The following is an 8,621-nucleotide window of genomic DNA, read 5'->3' on the forward strand; positions in this document are numbered from 1 at the left end:
TTTTTTTTTTTTTTGAGACTTAGACTCAACCTGTCACTCTGGGTAGAGTGCCGTGGCTTCACAACCTCCCACTCCTGGGCTTAAGCGATTGATTCTCTTGCCTCAGCCTCCCAAGTAGCTGAGACTACAGGCCGCCTGCCACAATGCCTGGCTAATTTTTTGGTTGTAGTTGTCATTGTTGTTTGGCAGGCCCGGGCTGGATTCAAACCCACCAGCTGTGGTGTATGTGGTTGGCGCCTTAGCCACTTGAACTACATTCATCAAGCCCGGGCTCTAATTCTTTACCCCTTATGTATGCCTTGTCATGTTTAAGTACTAAAGTTTCCAAATTCCCTTTAAGAATAATCAAAGATGCACCTGTGCTTTGTGTTTTTTTCCAGGAATGACTACAACCTTTGTTTATTGATTTTTATCTTTGCCTTAGTCAATTCTTTGTTGTGCCAGCGGTAGAGATAACAGCTCAGGCTATGGCATGTAGAAATAACAGCCCAGGCTACGACATGTATGCTCTGGCTTATTTCTGTTCCATGGATTAAAATGAGGTTATCACTGGGTGGGTGAGAAGCTTGGGTGATGAAGGGCTAGGTTGCTGGTACTGGGGCTAGGGATAAGCCAGGGGTCTTCTGGGCCCAGGTGTGGGGTCTTGCTGGGACACTCTGAAAGTACCAATTCTGTGCACTGGAATCCAGAGGGTGAAGCCTTACCTAGGAGGGCTATGAGTACATCACTGTCTAGGGCACTGGTTTCAGGCTATCCCCATATCTCAGTGGGTAGGGCACTGGCCACATACACTGAAGCTAGTGGGTTCGAACCCAACCCAGGCCAGCTAAAACAACAATGACAACTGCAACAACAACAACAACAAAAATAGCCAGGTGCTGTGCCAGCCACCTGTAGTATTAGGCACTTGGGAAGCTAAGGCAAGAGAATTGCTTAAGCCCAGACTTAGAGGTTGCTCTGAGTAGTGATGCCACAGCACTCCACCTAGGGCAACATAGTGAGACTCTGTCTCAAAAAAAAAAGAAAGAAGAAGAAATGATTCTTCCAGGTGAGAAGTGACAGGAGATGGGTTAGTACAGTATCCCCTGGTGAGGAAACTGAAAGTTGTTTGTCAGCCAGAACCTCTCAGATTCCAGACTCTGCTAAAAAGAAGAATCAACTTTTGTTGACAACTTCAGCTCCTGATTATCCAGGCTAGATTAGGACTTCTAAGGTGTTGGCTTAGAGGTTCTCACTCAAAAACTCATTTTTCTGGGCATCGCCTGTGGCTGAGTGAGTAGGGTGCCGGTCCCATATACCGAGGGTGGCGGGTTTGAACCTGGACCCCGCCAAACTGCAACAAAAAATACCCGGGTGTTGTCGCAGGCACCTGTAGTCCCAGCTACTCAGGAGGCTGAGGCAAGAGAATCACCTAAGCCCAAGAGCTGGAGGTTGCTGTGAGCTGTGATGCCACAGCACTCTACCGAGGGCAACAAAGTGAGACTCCGTCTCTAAAAAAAAAAGTGTTTCTGTTTGCCCTGGGGACCTAAAAACAGATAACAGGAAATTTTGTGTGGGGTTCTTGTTATGGTGTTATAAAACAATTTCCATCTGACTGCTGGCTCAATTTTCCCACAGAAGTATTGCCCAGATTTCAAGATGCAGAATTAAGCATTCTATCTATTGACACATGTATGTACATTGTATATGAAGAAAATATTGAGTGTTAAAAGTTGTCTACATAGACGTTATAATTTTCAAATACTTGGAAGTGACTAATATTAAATTATATTGGATATGCACGTATGTATAAAGATGGAGGGAAATGTATGAACAAAATGAAATGTCCTTACCCATCTAGGAACTGACAGAGATGATTAGATCAAATGATATTGCTTTGACTTCATTAGAACCAGTGCTACCAGGTGGCACCTGTTGTTCAGTGAGTAGGGTGGCAAGTTCGAACTTCGCCCCTGCCAAACTGCAACAACAACAAAAAAATAGCCAGGCATTGTGGTGGGTGCCTATAGTCCTAGCTGCTCAGGAGGTTGAGACAAGGGAATCGCCTAAGCCCAAGAGCTGGAGGATGCTGTGAGCTGTGACACCACAAGGGTGACAAAGTGAAACTGTGTCTAAAAGAAGAAGAAGAAGGAAAAAAAAAAAGAACCAGGGCTACCCAAAATGAGTGCTGATTCTAGAGGCAGCAAAAGTCCAGCTGGAGAGGGAACTTCCCCCTCCGCCTCACTTCAGCCATCCTGGGAGTTCCACTGTGTTCTGAAGAATTTATTCAGCATCCACAATCTCAGCAGATAAATTCAGCTGGATCATTATCATCCTCCTTATACCTTTTGATTCTTTTTTTGTTTTCATTTAAAATGGGCTTTGGGGTGGCACCCGTGGCTCAAGGAGTAGAGCACTGGCCCATATGCTGGAGGTGGCGGGTTCAAACCCAGCCCGAACAAAAAACTGCAAAAACAAACAAACAAACAATGGGCTGTTAAAAGTATTCATGAATACTGATAAAAGTATTCATCATAAGATTCCAGTCACCCAAAGAGCCACTTGCCTATGTCTTGCCAAATAATAATAATAATAAAATCAAATTTAAAATACAATATGTTATGGCTTGGTACCCATAGCTCAGTGAGTAGGGCACCAGCCACATATACTGAGGCTGGAGAGTTCAAACAAGCCCAGGGCCTGCAGCAATGACAACTGCACCCGCAAAATAGCCAGGTGTTGTGGTGGGCACCTGTAGTCCCAGCCACAGGAGAGGCTGATGCAAGAGAATTGCTTAAGCCCAAGAGTTTGAGGTTGCTGTGAGCTGTGATACATGGCACTCTACCCAGGGTGACATAGTGAGACTCTGTCTAAATAAATAAATAAAATAAAATAAGTTAGGGCGGGAATAGTGGCTCACACCTGTAATCCTATCATTCTTGGAGGCCAAAGCAGATGATTGTCTCAGCTCAAGAGTTTGAGAACAGCCTGAACAAGAGCAAAACCCCAGCTCTAAAATAAATAGCTGGCTGGGTGCCTATTGCTTAGCGGTTAGATCACCGACCCCGTTCACTGGGTCACTGTTGGAACCACATTTCAGAAGGCACCCTCTGCCAGTGGGCAGTCCTTGGAAGAAGGCCCTGCCACAGCTTTCTGGGCTGCCTCTTTCTGTGTAGACTAGGCATCCTCAAACTTTTCCAACAGGGGGCCAATTCACTATCCCTCAGACCATTGGAGGGCTGGACTATAGTTTAAAAAAACCAACTATGAACAAATTCCTATGCACACTGCACATATCTTATTTTGAAGTAAAAATCAAAATGGGAACAAATACAATTCTCACCACTTCATGTGGCCCGCGGGCCACAGTTTGAGGACGCCTGGTGTAGACCATAAATTCTAAACAATTCCTAGAGTATAAAAGAAACAGTTGAAGTTAAAAAGCCATTCTGAGCCATGGAACTTCCACTCCGTTGCCGTTTCTAACTTATTATTCATCTCAGTTGTGTCTCACTCACTCCCTTGCACCTTCTTCCTTTGCTGATAAAATGTCCTCATAGTCAGGGCTTAGTTGGAAAACACAGTTCCTGAAAGAGCCCTTCCTTACATCTGGGGCTACATGTCTCTCTATAGTTTCCCTCTTTGATAGATGCTCCGTTCCACCCTCTAGTTGTTCAGCTATTTTGCCAGATTGTAAATTTGTTGGTGGTGGAATGTGTCATTTTTTGTTACTATTGTGTCTTCATTACCTAGGACAGCACTTGTCACTTAAGTTTTCCATAAATATTTGTAATGAGTGAATGATCATTGAACATTAAATAAGCACTTGAATCACTGTGATGCCAGAAATACTATGTTGCGATAACACAAGGGAAATATTACCATGAGTGAAAAGTGAGAAATTTGCCCCAATCCCATTCTTTCTTTGTCATTATATAAAATGAAGTGGTCTTTAATGGAACAACCATTATACCCTCAACACGTATGAGGACATGAAAAATGAGAGCCTTTACGTGGTTTATACCTGTTACAGAAAACTTTACAAAAATATATTTAAACAAAGTTAAATCCTTAGAAGGAAGTAATAATGTGAATTTTTTTGCATTTTAAAACTAAGCTGAGGTATGGATGCTTTTCTCAAAGTATAACTAGCTTCTGGTTTCTTCCTTTTTCTCTCTTTTTTAACATGTTTCTGTTATCCAATTATAATACGCTATGCAGGTAGAATTTTAACTATACCTCAAACATAGTTTTCTTCTGCCATATTACATGTTGTCTGCATTGCTGTTCTTTCTGGCCATACAGAAATCAATGCTGTAATTCTTCATTCATTCCAAAATATTCATTAAATACACATATCTTCTATCTTGGAGGGAATAGAAGCTTCTTCTTAGAAAATGAGTAATGGGGCTTGGCGCCCATAGCACAGTGGTTATGGCTCCAGCCACATACACCAAAGGTGGCAGGTTTGAACCCTGCCGTGGCCAGCTAAACAACTGCAAGAAAAAAATAGTCGGTGTTGTGGTGGGTGCCTGTAGTCCCAGCTACTTTGGAGGCTAAGTCAAGAGATTCTCTTAAGCCCAGGAGTTTGAGGTTGCTGTGAGCTGTGACAGCACGGCACTCTACCGAGGGCAACATAGTGAGACTCTGTCTCAAAAAAAAAAAAAAAAGAAAAGAAAAAGATAAAGAAAATGAGTAATAGCCTCCTTCTTTGGGTATCTCATTTACACCATGCTCCTGACCTGTGTGGGTCTGCGAAACAACAATGACAACAACAACAACAACAAAAAATAGCTGGGTGTTGTGGTGGGTACCTATAGTCCCAGCTACTTGGGAGGCTGAGGCAAGAGAATCACTTAAGTCCAGGAGTTTCAGGCTGCTGTAAGCTATGATGCCATGGTAGTCTACTGAGTATGACAAAGTGAGATTCTGTCTCAAAAAATAGATGGATAAATAAAATAAATAATCATTGTCTATGAACCTTTATCAGCAATAAATATCTTCAATTTTATCACTTGAAATTTGTAAGCTAAATTTATTTATTTACGTTAGGTGCATCATGTAATTTCTGTTTGTAGAACTCTAAAATTTTAATCACAAAAATTAATGAAAATCTGTTTTTATTTCATATGAACAAATTATTTAGGCTGGGCACAGTGGCTCATGCCCATAATCCTACCACTCTGGGAGGCTCAGTCTGGTGGATTGCCTGAGCCTAGAAGTTCAAGACCAGCCTAAAGAAGAGTGAGACCCTGTCTCTACTAAAAATAGAAATACTTGTCGTGTGTAGTGGTGCACACTTAGAGTTACGGCTACTAAGGAGGCTGAGGTAGGTGAGTAGCTTGAAGCCAAGAGTTTGAGGTTGCTGTGAGCTATGACAGCACAGTGTCCTGCCAAGTGTGACAGAGTAAGTCTCTGTCTTAAAAAGAAATAGAAATTATTTATTTTTGTTAGGTATGATAACATCATTTTCCATAAGAATTTTTGAAATCATTAGATATAGTGAAATACCTACAAACTAAATAATGTTATCTGTTATACTTACTTTAAAATGTGACTAGAGTGAGTGAAGTTGGCTGTTCCAATTAATGTGAAGATAATAAAAATTGTGGAAACATGGGTGGCACCCATAGCTCAGTGGGTAGAGCGCTGAATACATACACTGAGGCAGGTGGGTTTGAACCCGATCTGGGCCAGCTAAAATAAAAATACAACTGCAACAACAAAAAATAGCCAGGTATTGTGGCGGGCACCTGTAGTCCTAGCTATGTGGGAGGCTGAGGTAAGGGAATCACTTAAGCCCAAGAGGTTGCTGTGAGCTGTATGGCACTTTGCCAAAAGCGACATAGTCAGAGAGACTCTGTCTCAAAAAAAAAAAAAAAATTGTAGAAGCATCTTGATTGGTATTAGTTGTGATGGGTTTTATTATATAATCATTTCCATATGTGTGCATGTCTAGCCTAATGCTCAAGTAAAGAAAATATAGTGTTTTGTTAAAAAAGTGTAACATAGTGCTCATCACACCTTTTACCAATAATTTTTTTCCAGAACATTGTAATAGTAAATTTTGAGGTATGTGACCAGATCAGGGTGTGACAATAGCAGCTGAATGAGTAGGAGACAATTTGGCATTAGCATTGAGAAGAGAATACTCTAAATGTCCTCCAAGGGTGGACAGGGAAGTTATCAAAAATATTTGTGCAAGATTGTCTATGTGGGTGGTACTGATAAATATCATTCTTACCGTGGTGACCCATTAGATTTTCCTAAGAATCTGTGAGTTAGGCTTGATGCCTATAGCTCAAGCTGCTAAGGGGCATGCCACATACACCAGAGCTGGCAGGTTCGAATCTAGTCTGTGCCTGCCAAACAATAACTACAACCAAAAAATAGCCGGGCATTGTGGTGGGTGCCTGTAGGCCCAGCTACTTGTGAGAGTGAGGCAACAGAATTGCTTAAGCCCAGGAGTTGAAGGTAGCTGTGAGCTGTGATGCCACGACACTCTACTGAGGGCAACAACTTCAGGCTCTGTCTCAAAACAAAAACAAAAACAAAAAACAAACAAACAAAAAGAATCTGTGAGTTAGAACAGTCTGTCTTCTAGAAATTAAAGTAGAAGGACCCCTGTTATGGGTCAGTCGCACACTGAGGTGCTGAGTCCTGCCCAGGTGCAGGGCCAGCCCAGCCTTTACCTGTCACTTCACCTGGCTTCCCATCCCTGCTTAGCCAGCTCAGCCCCCAAGTGTCTGCTGCTTGGTGCCATCCACAGGAAAAGAAGAATCTGTTGCTGTGCCCATCAGTAGTCAATTTTGGGACTCAAAGCCTCGAAGGTTGGATTAATTAGTGAAGGTGACTAATTCCCGGAGGTTGTGGATGCACTTATCAGACTTCAAGTACCTCTCAGAAACCTAGATCTCACCCCCAACCTGCCCTCTAGTCACAGTGATCACAAGTCTTATGTGTATAACCCAGGCTTTGTAGTGTATTTGCAGAGTTATGTAACCAAATTACTGAGATTCCTTCTTGGAGTGTCACTTACATTAGTTCAGTGTATGATTTCTGGAAGACAGGCATCCATCAAGCAGTGTATTAAGTGTGTGTCTACCTGTAGACAATTTTTGCACTGAGGCCCCTTCTTTCCTTTGAGACAATATTTCTCCCACCTTTGGGCTTGAGGAGAGATGATAGGGAGTAGAATGTTCCCTTATTTCTGACAACAGAACGTAGGGTCCTACCAGTCATGTCTCTGAGGTTAGTAGAGTCTGAGCCCTTAGAGCTGCACTGCAATGTGGCAGCAAATGACCACATGGTGTTCTGAATTTAGCTGTGCTCTACACTTAGCACATAGAATGAATTTTAAAGTTATATAACAAAAGTAATTCATTAATTTTTTCAATGATCAGTTGTAAGAACAAAAGTATTTTTGGATATATTGAGTTAAGTAAACAATGGCAATCCATTTAACCTATTTCTTTATCTTTTATGTGGCTACTAGAAAATTGGAAAAGACACATATGTCTCTCATTTTATTTCTACTGGACAGGGTCCTTTAGAGGACTGCCTCCCCTTTCAAAGCTCAGGCTGCCTCATCATCAGACTAAGTTCAGAAAAATTGAACAGAATCTCAAACTTTAAAATAATTTTGCTTCACAAGAAGGTACTGAAGGCGAAGAAGGAAGATCCTGCCCCTCCCAAAGCCAAAGCCAATGCCAATGCAAAGGCATTGAAGGCCAAAAAGCAGTGCTGAAAGGCAACCACCGATACACAAAAAGAATGTTTGTACATTACCCACATTTTGGTGGCTGAAGACACTGTGGCTCCTCCGGAGGCAGCGCAAATATCCTAGGAAGAGCTCCTCCAGGAGAAACAAGCTTGACCATTGTGCCATCATTAAGTTCTTCCTCACCACTAAGTTCACTGTGAAGAAGAGAGAAGAAAACACCACACTTGTGTTCACTGTAAATGTCACAGCCAACAAGCACCAGGTCCAACAGGCTGTGAAGAAGCTCTGTGACATTTTGTGGTCAAGGTCAATACCCTGACCAGGCCTGATGGAGAGAAGAAGGCATATGTGCCACTGGCTCCTGATTATGGTGCTTTGGATGCTGCCCATCAAATTGGGATCATCTATATTGGGTGCAGCTGGATAGTTCTAAACACAGAGTTGACTTAAAGTTCATGTGCAATTTATATAATTAACTATTTTAAATTAAAAATAAAATTGTAATTACATTTAGTAAAGTTTTAAGTTTGAATAGGAAAATATTTTAAATTGCACAAACTTTATGTTCACCCTGTATATAATTTTCACCATAAAAAATACGTGTGTTAATATGTGTTAATATGTTGTTTCAATGAGTGGAAACCCTGTATTTACTGTGTGTGTATATATAAACACATGCGTATATGTATATAATTAAAATTGATAAATGGTTATAACTTATGTTATGGATTAAATACAAATATCCCTCAGGCAGAGCTGTAACCCAGAGATAGCACAAAGCTCTGTGTAAAAAGAGCTACGGAGTTCTTTAGCTGAAGCCCACGTTGTAGCTGAACCCTTCACCGGGGAGGTGCATGGTGTACCCCTAAGTTGTGCCTGTGAGTTAAGAGCACATATACCACCTCCTGCATGAAGCCTC

This window comes from Nycticebus coucang, chromosome 20 (genome assembly GCF_027406575.1).
Source record: "Nycticebus coucang isolate mNycCou1 chromosome 20, mNycCou1.pri, whole genome shotgun sequence".
NCBI lineage: Eukaryota > Metazoa > Chordata > Mammalia > Primates > Lorisidae > Nycticebus > Nycticebus coucang.